Source organism: Hylobates moloch, unplaced genomic scaffold (assembly GCF_009828535.3).
Source record: "Hylobates moloch isolate HMO894 unplaced genomic scaffold, HMol_V3 SCAFFOLD_12, whole genome shotgun sequence".
Lineage (NCBI taxonomy): Eukaryota > Metazoa > Chordata > Mammalia > Primates > Hylobatidae > Hylobates > Hylobates moloch.
In genome coordinates, this window is record NW_026652287.1 from 40851444 (window position 1) to 40866924 (window position 15481).

The 15481-nt window shown below is 46.0% G+C and overlaps 1 pseudogene; it reads right to left on the reverse strand.

The window, feature by feature from the left end:
- Window positions 1-3258: 3258 nt before the first annotated feature.
- LOC116479488 (exosome complex component RRP40-like) lies at window positions 3259-6525 on the reverse strand (annotated as a pseudogene).
- Window positions 6526-15481: the final 8956 nt, after the last annotated feature.

Below are 15481 nucleotides of genomic sequence, written 5' to 3' on the forward strand. Positions count from 1 at the left end.
ACAGAAAGCCAATCACTGAGACACTAGTATTGCCCATGAAGAAGGCTTTAATTAGGTGCTGCAACCAAGGAGATGGGAGATCAGTCTCAGATCCATCTCCCTGACTGATTAAAATTAGGGGTTTAGGCTGGGCACGGTGACTCACGCCTGTTATCCCAGCACTTTGGGAGGCTGAGGCAGGTGGATCACCTGAGGTAGGGAGTTGGAGACCAGCCTGACCAACATAGAGAAACCTCGTCTCAACTAAAAATACAAAACTAGCTGGGCGTGGTGGCACATGCCTGTGATCCCAGCTACTCAGGAGGCTGAGGCAGGAGAATCACTTGAACCCGGGAGGCAGAGGTTGCGATGAGCTGATATCATGCCATTGCACTCCAGCCCGGGCAACAAGAGTGAAACTCTGTCTCAAAAACAAATAAATTAATTAATTAATTAAAAATTAGGGGTTTATATAGCAAGGAAGAAATGTAACAATGTGTGAGAAAACAACAGTTAGGTAGGGGTAAGGAAGAGAAGTTGGTCAACAGGAAGCAGATGGTCAATTAGGCAATCATGATAGGTGAGGGGTCTGACATCTCATTGTCCAGGTGTGATCTGCTAAGTTTCAGCTCCTTGATACTATCTGGGAGGCCCGATGGTTGGTTTCCTGGAAAAGGAACTCAGATAAGACAAATGTAACTTTCTCAAGTCAATTCTATGTTTATTGAAAGAAACCATTAATATAAGTTCCATGGGACAATGGGACTAGTTTCATAACCATGGGGTATCTCAATAGGAGAGTGTAATAAAGGACTTATTATATGACTGGGGCTTGTGTTAAGTTCTTTAGGGGAGGATTCTAGGTTGGATGCTATCAGGAAGAGGGGGTAATCTTATGACTAGGCATTCTAATAAGTCATTTAATTTAGTTTTTTTTTTTTTGAGACAGAGTCTTGCTCTGTTGCCGAGGATGGAGTTCAGTGAGGCAATCTCAGCTCATTGCAACCTCCGCCCCCCAAGTAGCTGGGATTACAGGGGCCTGCCACCACGGCCAGGTAATTTTTTGTATTTTTGTAGAGACAGGGTTTCACCATGTTGGCCAGGCTGGTCTCAAACTCCTGACCTTAAGTGATCCACCCGCCTCGGCCTTCTGAAATGCTGGGATTACATGCGTGAGCCACCGAAGAACTAATAAATCTTATATACAAGGAGTAAAGACTAGACTGAGGCTAAAGCCATGATTGGTAAAAGAGAGTGCTATGAGCTGAGTGTTTTAATTACCTCTGAAATTCGTATGTTGAAATCCTAACCCCTAAGATGATGTTATTAGGAGGTGGTAATTTAGGGTTAGTAATTAGGTCATGAGGTCAGAGCCTTCATTAGTGCCCTTATAAAAGAAACCCTAGAAAGCTTCCTTCACCCTTTCCGCCATGTGAGAACACAGCAAGAAGACACCATCTATGAATCAGGAAGCAGGCTCTCGCCAGCCACCAAATGTACCAGCACCTTGATAGCTGGAAGTGCTGGGCAAAGTTCTAGCAATGCCATGATCAGCTGGAGGACCAGACCAGCTCCTAGAACACCATGGTCACCTAGCAAGGCCAGGGCAGCTCCTAGCAACACCAAAGCCAGCTGTGAGCTTCAGATCTGCTCTTGACCATTCTTCTCCTCTCAGGATTAAACTAGCTATGTTATGTAGAGCATGTGGAACAATGTCTGATAAATCTTTTTTCGAGACTTGCTTTTTCTAGCCTCCAGAAGTGTGAGCAATAAATTTCTACTGTTTATAATCCACCCAGCCTATGATGTTCTATTAGAGCAGCCCCAGCAGACTAAGAGAGAAAGATTGTTCCAATTAGCCAAAATATAGGAATGTTTGGTTATGTGTGGTTTGGATAGTACTCACATTTTGTCTATGTTCAGACATGCTTACAGAGTGATCTTTCTTTTGTCTTGCTTTGTACACATTTATAGTTACAAACATCTTTGCTTGATGTTGATGTTCTGTGAAATTGTTTATATTCGTGAGGACAACATCATAACCTAGGTGGAAGTGCTGGGTAAAGTTCTAGCAATGCCATGATCAGCTGGAGGATCAGACCAGCTCCTAGAACACTGTGGCCACCTAGGAAGGCCAGGACAGCACCTAGCAACACCAAAGCCAGCTGTGAGCTTCAGGCCTGCTCTTGACCACTCTTCTCCTCTCAGGATTAAACTAGCTATGTTATGTAGAGTATGTAGAACAATGTCTGATAAATCTTTTTTTGAGACAGAGTCTCACTCACTCTATCACCCAGGCTGGTTGCTCACTGCAACCTCTGACTCCTGGGTTCAAGCAATTCTCCTGCCTCAGCCTCCCCAGTAGCTAGGATTACAGATGTGCATCACCATGCCCAGCTAGTTTTTGTATTTTTTATTTTTTTAATGTTTTAGCAAACTTTGTTGTACAGAACAAAAAAAAATCATGATTTTGCATGATTTTCTCTCCCACAAAAGCATGGTGAAAACCAGTAACTTACCTATAAAAATATTTTATTTAGGACTGTAATAAGATAATATGTACATTCATACCTTGTCTTCTGAGTATTTAAATGGGGAAAGGTTCACCTGAAAAAAGTTTTCCCCAGGAAACCCACAGTTTCTTGGCTCAACTGACCCATTAAAAAAGTCCACTTAGGGCCAGGTGCGGTGGCTCACACCTGTAATCCCAGCACTTTGGGAGGCCAAGGCAGGCAGATCAGGAGGTCAAGAGATGAAGACCATCCTGGCCAACATGGTGAAACCCCGTCTCTACTAAAAATACAAAAATTAGCTGGGCATGGTAGCGTGTGCCTGTAGCCCCAGCTAATCGGGAGGCTGAGGCAGAAGAATCGCTTGAACCCAGGAAGTGGAGGTTGTAGAGCTGAGATCATGCCACTGCACTCCAGCCTGGTGACAGACGGTGACTGTCTCAAAAAAAAAAAAAAAGTCCACCTAGGCCGGGCTCAGTGGCTCACGCCTGTAATCCCAACACTTTGGGAGGCCAAGGCAGGTGGATCACCTGAGGTCAGGAGTTCAAGACCAGCCTGGCCAACACGGTGAAACCCCGTCTCTACTAAAAATGCAAAATTTAGCCAGGCATGGTGGCACGCGCCTGTAATCCCAGCCAGTCAGGAGGCAGAGGCAGGAGAATAGCTTGAGCCAGGAGGCAGAGGTTGCAGTGAGCCGAGATCAAACCATTGCACTTCAGCCTGGGCGACAAGAGCAAAACTCTGTCTCAAAAAAAACAGTCCACCTATATCAACTTTCTGCCAGTCTGGAGAAGATTTGTTGCTTTGATCTGACATCATGTGTTCACAAGCTTCTAAAATGTTTGCCAAAATTAAAGTTTGATGGATGGTTTTTGTTTTGACCCATATTCTTCCATTCATTCCAAATACTATCTCCAGGGAATAGAGTTATCCCACTTCCTGTGTGATTCCACAACCTGGAGCTAATAGCTTTCTAATTAAGCCCAAAGTCACTTTAAAAAGCAGACCATCAGGGCCAGGCACGGTGGCTCACGCCTGTAATCCCAGCACTTTGGGAGGCAGGGACAGGCAGATCACCTGAGGTCGGGAGTTCGAGACCAGCCTGACCAACATGGAGAAACCCTGTTTCTACTAAAAATACAAAATTAGCTGGGTGTGGTGTGCATGCCTGTAATCCCGGTTACTCAGGAGGCTGAGGCAAGATAATTGCTTGAATCTGGGAGGCGGAGGTTGCAGTGAGCCGAGATCACGCCATCGCACTCCAGTCTAGGCAACAAGAGCGACACTTCGTCTCAAAAAAAAAAAAAAGCAGACCATCCTGTCCAACGATACCCATTCCATTGGCTCGTCCTCAGCTGTCAATACACACCATCTCTAGTTGCATGTCTTTATTAGCAACCACAAAGTGGCCACAGATGAGATCTCCAACCTGCACATATGGTCTGTTTCTTTTAGTTGCACCTTCAAATGCCAAGTAAAACAAAGAAACTGGCTCACTCCCTCAAACATCAGCTCTGAATCTATCTCCAGATTTAGCTGTCACTATGCCAATCACATGGTCTCCTTTTACTCGAACATACTCGTTCCCGGGGCTGCAGCACTTCCAGCCCGGTGGTGTCTCAGCTTTCCCAGTCCTAGTTCTTGTATTTTTTAGTAGAGACAGGGTTTCACCATTGTGGCCAGTCTGGTCTCAAACTGCTGACTTCAAGTGGTCTGCCCACCTCAGCCTCCCAAAGTGCTGGGATTACAGGCATGAGCCACCAGGCCCAGCCTGAAAAATCTTAAGTGCTGTAATTACTGAGTATCCATCATTCAAATAGGCAATTTATACCTATTACTAGGGCACTGTATTAAAACTCATAGTAACATGGCCAGGCATGGTAGCTCACACCTGTAATCCCAGCACTTTGGGAGGCTGAAACAGGTGGACCCACCTGAGATCAGGAGTTCAAGGTCATCCTGGCTAACACGGTGAGACCCCGTCTCTACTAAAAATACAAAGATTAGCTAGGCATGGTGGTGCATGCCTTTAATCCCAGCTACTCTGGAGGCTGAGGCAGGAGAATCGCTTGAACCCGGGAGGCAGATGTTGCCGTGAGCTGAGATCGCACCACTGCACTCCAGCCTGGGCGACAGAGCAAGACTCTGTCTCAATAAATAAATAAATAATAAAAAATAAATAAAACTCACAATAACAGTGTGAGGCAGTGTAGTTGTCTCATTTCACAGCTGAGGAAATTGAGACTCCCAAAAAGTGAGGCTCAAGGTATCAGCGTCGTACACGGGTTCAGATAGAGTCTTTTGGCACTGGAGTTTACTGGATAGTTTCTGCCCACCCTCTAAATGACTCTCCTCTGTGTCAGGTGCTTCATCTCTCACCCCAATTTTCAGGAAGGTTGCATCCCCATCCTGTTCCTTATTCTTCCTGGCTTGGAGAGATGTGATTCTGAGGAGGGGCTGCAATGCATGGGGTTATAAAAACCCACAGTCCAGAGAGGGGATGGAGAGAGAAGGGAGTAGAGAGGAGAAGATGGAGGAAGTGTGTGACCCCAAGGGGCCAGGCAACCCTGGTGAGGCTGCCCCACCCCTTCCGTGGGATGTTGGTAGTGAAACAGAAAAGGTTCCCTTGTCACCCTTGCAGGGCGTGTGACGGGGGGTGTGGCTCACTTCTTCCGTGCCCCGCTGCTCAAACCTCCAGGGGGAGCGTGCAGACGGGCAGGTTGTGGGGCTCCAACCCCAAGGCAGCATCTAGGGGTGAATGCTTACAGCTCATGAGGCCCCCGTGGGCATGTGTTACAGCATGTTCTTTCAGTTTTGCCGTCCGCAGGTGGCTGATGTTCATCAGCTCAGTTAGACGCTCTGCCTTATTGCAAGGACAGACGACTTTCTCTCTCCTGGGGTTCTTGCCTTAGTGTACTGGAAAATTGGATCACGTGTGATCCAATTGGGTGATCCAATTGGAGGGTGGGTGCAAGTGTTTTTATGGAGTGGTGGTAGCCCTCAGCAAGGTGCTTTTCTGTTTCACTGTCAACATCCCACAGAAGGGGTGGGGCAGCCTCACCGGGGTTGCCTGGCCCTTTGGGCTCATACACTTCCTCCATCTTCTGAACCCATATACAACGCTGGGAGTGGTGGCTGTTGTCCCAGCTACTTGGGAGGCTGAAGTGGAAGGATCACTTGAACCCAAGAGTTTGAGGCTGCAGTGAGCTATGATCACACCACTGCAATCCAGCCTGGGTGATAAAGTGAGACCTTGGTCTCTACAAAAGGAAAGAAATAAAAGAAAAAGGGCTGTCTAGCAAAGACATGGAATCAACTCATCAATGATAGACTGGATAAAGAAAATGTGGTACATATATACAATGGAGTACTATGCAGCCATAAAAAAGAACAAGATCATGTCCTTTGCAGGGACATGGATAAAGCTGGAGGCCATTATCCTTAGCAAACTGACGCAGGAACAGAAAACCAAATACCGCATTTCTCACTTATAAGTGAGAGTTAAATGATGAGAACACATGGACACATAATGGGGAACTACACACACTGGGGCCTATTGTAGGGTGGAGAGTGGGAGGAGGGAGAGGATCAAGAAAAGTAACTAATAATCTGTACATGACATATGTTCACCTGTGTAACAAATCTGCACATCCCGCACATATACCCTTGAATTTAAAGTTTAAAAAAATCACATCATTACTCTTTAAGAAAGAAAGAAAGAAAGAAAGAAAGAAAGAAAGAAAGAAAGAAAGAAAGAAAAGAAAGAAAAAGAGTTGTCACTTCTGCCTTCACCTGCTCCCTCTAACCCTCTGATGGCTGCCCCACCTGCCACCACTTTCCTGAAATGACCAAGGAGAGTAACTACCATTCCTTTGTGAAAGCCAACAAGACTTGTTTCCATCTTGTTTCCACTCATTAATGGGGTGGCCCCTCCCTCCCTCCTCCTTGAAACTCCTCTCTCCCAAGACTTCCCTGATGGCCTCACCTCCTGGTTCTCCTCCTGTCTGCCTGACTGCTCCTCCTCCATCTCCTTCATGGGCTCCTCTTCTGCCTGACCTCAAAATGCGCCTGTCATTTACAAGTCTTTACTATCCAAATTCACTCCTGCTGCTGGGAAGGCAAGAAGGAAAGACAGTCACAGCTGGACTGTCTTTCAAGTTTCTCCAGAGCTGGAGCCAGTGAGGCTACACTGGGTAGCAAAGTCAGAGGAAGGAGCCAAGGCAGGAACTAAGTGAGAAACCAACCAAGTTCCAATCAGCCAAGAGTGAAAGTCCAAACTGGTTGTAGAAACTAAATGGCCATGGTTGGGTGCAGCGGCCAGCCTGGGGAGCATGGTGAAACCTCATCTCTACTAAAAATACAAAAATTAGCTAGGCATGGTGGTGCATGCCTGCAGTTCCAGCTACTCAGGATGCTGAGGTGGAAGGATGGCTTGAGCCTGGGAGGTGGAGGTTGCAGCAAGCTAAGATTGTGCCACTGTACTTCAGCCTGTGTGACACAATGAGGCCCTGTCTCAAAAAAAATGAAAAAAGAAAGAAACTAAATGGCCACAAGGTAGGGTATGGAGACAACCAGGGTGAGCCCATAAAACTAACTGGGCCTGGTGCCTTTCTTCTTACTAGATCTCTAACTACCTTCTTTTCAGCTGTTTTCTAATTGCCAAAGCATCCACAAAGTTGCCAGATCTAGCCAGCCCACAAGCTGACCACAGATGGGATCCTATAATATCTAGTCTGTTCAGGTTTCCTATTTCAGATGATTTGTATCACTCTGTGATTAATTTCCAAATTATTACTATGTTTGTTCCAACTCTGCCTCCCCCCACCCCATACCCAATAGTTATTGATTGCCACAAACAAATTGCCACAAATGGCCCAGCTTAAACAACATACATTTATTATTTTATAGTTTTTATGGGTCAGGAATCTGGGCATGACTTGCCTGGATCCTTTGCCTAGGGTCTCTCATAAGACTGCAATCAAGGAGATGGCCAGGATTAAAGTTTCATCTGAAGGCTCAACTGGGGAAGGATTCACTTCCTAGCTCACTCTTGTGGCTGTTGGCAGAATCCGTTCCTTTTGTGCTGTTGGGCAAATTATCTCAGTTCCTAGCTGGCTGTTGGCCAGAGGACACCCTCAGCTTATTGCCACATGGGTTTCTCCAACATAGCAACTTGGTTCATCAAAGCCATCAAGGGGAAAAGTCTGCTAGCAAGATAGAAGTCAGAATATTTTGGAATATAATCTCAGAAGTGACAGTTTCTCAATGATGAAGTTTTCTATTGGTTAGAAGCAAGATAATCAACAGTAGAGGATCACAGAAGGCCATGAATACTTGGAGGTGGGGACCATTTCAGAAGCTAATTACTACACCCCACCAGAATATAAATATATAAGTTCTATTAGAGCAGGAACACTTTGGTTCACGTTAACCATCACTTCTCCAGTGTTTTAATGAGTGAATGGAGGCTGGGCATGGTGGCTCACACTTGTAATCCCAGCACTTTGGGAGGCTGAGGCAGGTGGATCACCTGAGATCAGGAGTTCAAGACCAGCCTGGGTAACATGGTGAAACCCTGTCTCTATTAAAAATACAAAAATTAGCCAGACATGGTGGTGTGCACCTGTAATCCCAGCTACTCCGGAGGCTGAGACACAAGAATCACTTGAACCTAGGAGGCAGAGGTTGCAATGAGCTGAGATCATGCCATTACACTCCAGGCTGTGTGACAGAGTGAGACTCTGTCTCAAAAAACAAACCGAAAAAAGAGTGAATGGCATATAGTAGGTGATAAATTAATATTGGTAAAATGAAAGATTCAATGGGGTAAGCTATGTGGTCTTAGAGTGGAATAGCTAGAGATTGCTTCAATTCAATGATTTTTTATTACGTTCAGGAATTCTATTCACAGAATAGTCAAGGAGCACTGGATGGGTGTAATTGTCATGACAGGTAAAACCAGCGGTGATAAATTGTGGGGTAAACACAGACATAGAAGAGTCACTGGATAAATCTTCTGGCTTGCATCACTGTGCAGGGGCCGTGGATGTGGTCAGCCAATATTAGGCTTAGTGAGTATGCTTGTAGGCATACACCTACAAGGATGTATCAGTTAGCTCTTGCTGCATAACAAAATGCTCCCAAAATTAATGGCTTGGGCTAATAATTTATTTGGTACATGATTGTGTGGTTCACCAATTTGGGTCAGATTCAGCTGGAAAGTTCTGCTGGGTATAGCTGGGCTCATTTATGCATCTGTGGTCAGCTGATAGATTGGCTAAATCTGTCTACTCTTGAATGCTTTGGCAACTTGAAAATGTAGCTGAAAATACTTTGACAAAGCTCTTCTTAAGAGGCAAACTCACTATCCCCTCCCCTTGAATCTGAGCAGGCTTGGATTGCTTCAACCAATAGAGTAGAGCAGAAGTGATATTCTCTAACCTCCAAGGCTAGATCATAAAACATCATGCAAGCTTCTGTCTTGTTTGTAGGAAGATTCACTTCCAGAGCCTTGAGACAACATGTAAAAAGTTCAACTACCCTGAGACCGCAGTGATGGAGATGTTATGTGGAGGAGTTGTTATATGGAGAGTCCCTGAAGCTACAGGGGGAGAGGGAGAGAGAGAGAGAAAGAGATCGATCCCCCAAGAGACTTCAATCATTTGGGTCATCCCAGCCCAGGAACCAGACATGTGAATGAAGAAGCTTCCAGATAATCCCAGCCACCAGATACCAGCTCCCAGCCACTGTAGGCACTCCCCCACTCTTCAAGTCTCCCCACCTTAAGTCCTAGATGTCATGGATCAGAGACATACCATCCCCACTATGCCCTATCCATGCTTCAGACCCACAAAAACCATGAGCATATTAAAAATGATTGCTGTTTTATGCCACTAAGTTATCCGATGGTTTCTTACACAGCAATAGAAACCTGGAACAGGGCAGGGTGCAATGGGTCATGACTGTAATCCCAGCACTTTGGCTGAGACAGGTGGATCACCTGAGGTCAGGAGTTCAAGACCAGCCTGGCCAACATGGTGAAACCCCGTCTCTACTAAAAAAAAATACAAAAAATTAACCAGGCGTGGTGGTGTGAGCCTGTAATCCCAGCTACTTGGGAGGCTGAGGCAGGAGAATTGCTTGAACCCAGGAGGCAGAGATGGCATTGAGCCAAGACCACACCATTGCACTCTAGCCTGGGCAATGAGAGAGAAGCTGCATCTCAAAAAAAAAAAAAAAAGAAAAAAAGAAAAAGAAAAAGAAAAGAAAAGAAGAAAGGAAACTGGAACAGATAACCTCACTCACAGCTGGAGGTTGGTCGGCTGACAGTTTAGGCCATGCGGGTGACTGAGCTACCTCTGGCTACCTCTGGCTTGTTCACATGATGGTTAAGAGTGGCAAGATCAGTGCAAAATGACAAAGTAGGCAGTTTCAAGCCCGCGTTCCCCACAGAAACATCAAAAAACAAGCAGAAACTGTCAGATACAACTTTGTCAGAACTCTGGGAAACAGTCAAAGGTTTACGGTAGTCCAGTGAATGCTGAATCAAGAAGAAAGACAACTTCAAAACAATCAAAAGCTTTTGATATTTTGACTTGCCTTTGCCCCACTTGCCACTGCCCTCCCTTGTGTGACAGCAGTAGAGGGAAGAGGGAAGCCCACACTCCCAGCGTGAGACTCTCATTCTACTCCTTCCAGAGGGAGCAGAGCAGACTTTATCTGCAGATGATAGGTATGTCTGCTCTAAGCTGTCTAGGAGCTACCTGAAGGACAAGGTGCTCATCTCTGTTTTTCCTGCCTTGGAACCCAGGCTGGAAAAGTGGTGGCACTGCCCAAAAACACTGCAAGCCAAACTAACAAACTACAGATGTCTGTTCCAAAGATTACAATCAAAACACACAACAGACGGCCTAAGGCTCGGGAGCATAAGCTGGGGAGAGTTTCCTGGGGAAATTAGAAGCACCTGCATGCATAGGGGGATTTACAAACAGGGTTATGACCACGGCAAGATGCATGCTCAGAAAAGACCTGAGAAGACCCTAAATTATGCTCAGCTGATCCCTAGGCTCAGTGCAAGCCGGGTTAAATGTTGAAAGAGTGCTCCAGCACAGGGCCAATCTGCAAAGACTGAGCAAGGGGAAGATTTTTGTTTGGCTGGTTTGCTTGCTTTTTTAGCTCCTGGTGTTCAAGAAAATCTGTTAAAACACTAGCTGAACACAAGCTAAGGAACAGAGACTTCAGTGACCACATGCGACAAGTAATACAGTCTTTGCAAGAATAGTTTTGGAAAGTCATTAAGCCAAAACTACTACAGTTTTTAACAATAAAACAAACAACAAACCAGCAAACCCTGGGACAGTGGGAGAATCTGACATCCAAATTTATCATATTACAAATATTTAAATGTCCAGTTTTTAACAAGAAAAATCACAAAGTATAGAGAGAAACAGGAAATTATGGCCCATTCGAAGGGGAAAAAAATTGCAAATTGACAGGAATTATTCTGAGAAAGTCCAGATCTGAGACTTACTAGACAAAGACTTTAAAACGATTGTCTTAAATATGCTCAAAGAGCTAAGGGAAAACATGGGCAAAAATCTAAAGGAGACCAGGAAAACAATGTATGAATAAAATGAGACTATCAATAAAGAAATGGCTGGGCGCAGTGGCTCATGCCTATAATCCCAGCACTTTAGGAGGCTGAGTTGGGTGGATCACTTGAGGTCAGGAGTTCGAGACCAGCCTGGCCAATGTGGTGAAACCTCATCTCTACTGAAAATATAAAAATTAGCCGGTCATTGTGGCAGGCACCTGTAATCCCTGCTACTCAGGAGGCTGAGAGGGGAGAATCACTTGAACACAAGAGAAGGAGGCTGCAGTGAGCTGAGATTGCACTGCTGCACTCCAGCCTGAGTGACAGAGTGAGACCGTGTCTCAAAAAAAAGAAAAAGAAAAAAAAGTATGAAGGCCAGAATACAGTGTGATGACATACTTAAATTGCTGAAAGAAAAAAAATCAACCAAGAATTCAATATATTTCAAAACTGTCTTTCAGGCCAGGCACATTGGCTCACACCTGTAATCCCAGCACTTTGGGAGGCCAAGGCAGGTGGATGACCTGAGGTCAGGAGTTCGAGACAAACCTGACCAACGTGGAGAAACCCCATCTGTACTAAAAATACAAAAACTAGCTGGGCATGGTGGCACACGCCTGTAATCCCAGCTACTCGAGAGGCTGAGGCAGGAGAATCACTTGAACCCAGGAGGCAAAGGTTGCAGTGAGCCAAGATCGCACCACTAAACTCCAGCCTGGGCAACAGAGTGAGACTCTGTCTCAAAAAAAAGCAGAGATTGGCAGAATAATTTTATTTTTGTATTATTATTTTTTTTTGAGACGGAGTTTCCCTCTTTTTGCCCAGGCTGGAGTGCAATGGCGTGATCTCAGCTCACTGCAACCTCCGCCTCCCGGGTTCAAGCAATTCTCCTGCCTCAGCCTCACAAGTAGCTGGGATTACAGGCGCCTGTCACCATGCCTGGATAATTTTTTGTATTTTTAGTAGAGACGGGGTTTCACCATGTTGGCCAGGATGGTCTCGATTTCTTGACCTCATCATCCGCCCACCTCGGCCTCCCAAAGTGCTGGGATTACAGGAATGAGCCACTGTGCGCGGCCTAGATTGGCAGAATAATTCTTTAAAACATGATCTATATCTTTTTTATTTTTTTTTTCGAGACGGAGTTTCACTCTTATTGCCCAGGCTGGAGTGCAATGGAGCAATCTTGGCTCACTGTAACCTCTGCCTCCTGGGTTCAAGAGATTCTCCTGCGCCAGCCTCCCGAGTACCTGGGATTACAGGCACCCGCCACCACGCCAGCTAATTTTTTATATTTTTAGTAGAGACAGGGTTTCATCATGTTGGTCAGGGTGGTCTCAAACTCCTGACCTCAGGTGATCCGCCTGCCTCGGCCTCCCAAAGTGCCGGGATTACAAGCATGAGCCACCATGCCCGGCCTAAACATGATCTATGTCTTGTCTACAAGAGACTCACTTTAGATGCAAAGATACAAACAGATTGAAAGTGAAATGATGAAAAAGATATTCTATGTGGCCGGGATTTATATATAAATTTAAATATATATATAAATAAAATTTAAATATATATATTTAAATTAGCGAGGCATGATGGTGCACACCTATGGTCCCAGGTCCCAGCTACTCGGGAGGCTGAAGTGAGAGGATTGCTTGAGCCCAGGAGGACAAGGCTGCAGTGAGCCATGATTGCATCACTGCAGTCCAGGCTGGGTAACAGAGCAAGGCTCTGTCTCAAAAAAAAAAAAAAAAAAAGAAAGGAAGGAAGGAAGGAAGGGAGGGAGGGAAAGAGAGAGGGAAAGAGAGAAAGAGGGAGGCAGAGAAAGAGAGAAAAAAGAGAAAGAGACAGAAAAGGGAAAGGAAGGGGAGGGGAGGGGGTGGAGGGAGGGGAGGTGGGTAGAGGGGGGAGGGGGAGGGGGGAGGGGAGGGAAGGGGAGGAAAAGGGAGAAAAGACAACACACCAAAACTTATGAGATGCAGCAAAAACAGCACTGAGGCTGAGGCAGGAGAATCACTTGAACCCCGGAGGCAGAGGCTGCAGAGAGCCAAGATCGCACCACTGCACTCCAGCCTGGGCAACAAGAGTGAAACTCCATCTGGAAAAAAAAAAAAAAGAAAGCCTTCCAACAAAGAAAAGCCCACGACCAGATGGTGAATTCTACCAAACATTTAAAGAATTAACACTAATCCTTCTCAAACTCTTCCAAAAAATTGAAGAGAAGGAACACTTCCAAACTCATCCTATGAGGCCAGCATTATCCTGTTAGCAAAGCCAGATACAGACACACACGCACAAAAAAAAACCTACAGATCAATATCCCTGATGAATATTGATGCAAAAATCCTCAACAAAACAGTAGCAAGGGCTGGGCGCGGTGACTCAAGCCTATAATCCCAGCACTTTGGGAGCCACGTGCAGGACGATTGCCTGAACCCAGGAGTTCCAGACCAGGCTGGGCAACACAACAAGACCGCCATCTCTAAAAATAAAATAAAGGACAGGAGCGGTGGCTCACGCCTGTAATCGCAAAACTTTGGGAGGTTGAGGCAGGCGGATCACTTGATGTCAGGAGTTCGAGACCAGCCTGAACAACATGGTGAAACCTCGTCTCTACTAAAAATACAAAATTTAGCGAGGCATGGTTGCACATGCCTGTAATCCAAGCTACTCGGGAGGCTGAGGCAGGAGAATTGCTTGAACCTGGGAGGTGGAGGTTGCAGTGAGCCAAGATCGCCCCACTACACTCCAGCCTGGGAAATAGAGTGAGACTCTGTCTCAAAAAATAATTAAAAATAAAATTACAAAATAAAAGGAGACTTTTTTTTTCTTTGGACTACAGGCGTGTGCCACCACGCACGGCTAATTTTTTGTATTTTTAGTAGAGATGGGGTTTCACCATGTTAGCCAGGATGGTCTCGATCTCCTGAGCTCATGATCCGCCCAGCTCAGCCTCCCAAAGTGCTGGGATTACAGGCATGAGCCACCACGCCTGGCCTTTCTTTTTTTTTTTTTTTTTTTTTTTAGACAGAGTGTCACTCTCACCCAGGCTGGAGTGCAGTAGCATGATCATGGCTTGCCAGAGCCTCAAACTCCTGGGCTCATGCAGTCCTCCCACCTCAGCCTCCTGAGTAGCTGAGACCACAGGTGCACATTCAGAAGACTACTTCAACATAGTAAGGACTATATATGGGGACCGAGTGCGAAGGCTTACCCCTGTAATTCCAGCACTTTGGGAGGCCGAAGTAGGCAGATCACCTGAGATCAGGAGTTCGAGACTAGCCTGACCAGCATGGAGAAACCCCGTCCTACTAAAAATACAAAATTAGCTGGGCGTGGTGGCAGGCGCCTGTAATCCCAGCTACTCAGGAGGCTGAGGCAGGACCCAGGAGGAGAGGTTGCAGTGAGCTGAGATCGTGCCATTGCACTCCAGCCTGGGCAACAAGAGCGAAACTCTGTCTCAAAAAAGAAAGAAAAAAAAAAAGCAAAACAGTCTTAAATAAAAACAAAGTCAGGCCGGGCATGGTGTAATCTGCCTGTAATCCCAGCACTTTGGGAGGCTGAGGCGGGCAGATCACCTGAGGCCAGGAGCTCGAGACCAGCCTGGGTAACATGGTGAAACCCTGTCTCTATTAAAAATACAAAAATTTTGCTGGGCACGGTGGCTCACGCCTGTAAACCCAGCACTTTGGGAGGCCAAGGAGGGTGGATCATGCGGTCAAGAGATCAAGACCATCCTGGCCAACATGGTGAAACCCTGTCTCTACTAAAAATACAAAAATTAGCTGGGCATGGTGGTGGTGCACGCCTGTAGTTCCAGCTACTCGGGAGGCTGAGGCAGGAGAATCACTTGAGCCTGGGAGGCAGAGGTTGCAATAAGTGGAGATCACGTCACTGCACTCCAGCCTGGGTGACAAAACGAGACACTGCCTCGAAAAAAAAAAAGTATTGGAGAAGATGTGAAGAAACTGGAACTCCCGGTAATTGCTGGTAGGAATGTAAAATGGTGTGGCTACTGCAGAAAACAGGCTGATGGTTCCTCAAAAAGCTAAACATAGGGCCGGGCACGGTGGCTCATACCTGTAATCCCAGCACTTTGGGAGTACAAGGCAGTGGATCACCTGAGGTCAGGAGTTCTAGACCAGCCTGGCCAACATGGTGAAACCCCGTCTCTACTAAAAATACAAAAATTAGCCGGGCATGATGGCAGGCGCCTGTAATCCCAGCTACTCAGGGGGCCGAGGCAGGAGAATCGCTTGAACCCAGGAGGGAGAGGTTGCAGTGAGCTGAGATTGTGCCATCGCACTCCAGCCTGGGGGACAAGAATGAGACATCATCTCAAAAAAAAAAAAAAAAAAAAGCTAAAAATAGAATTATCATATGATCCAGCAATTCCACTTTAGAT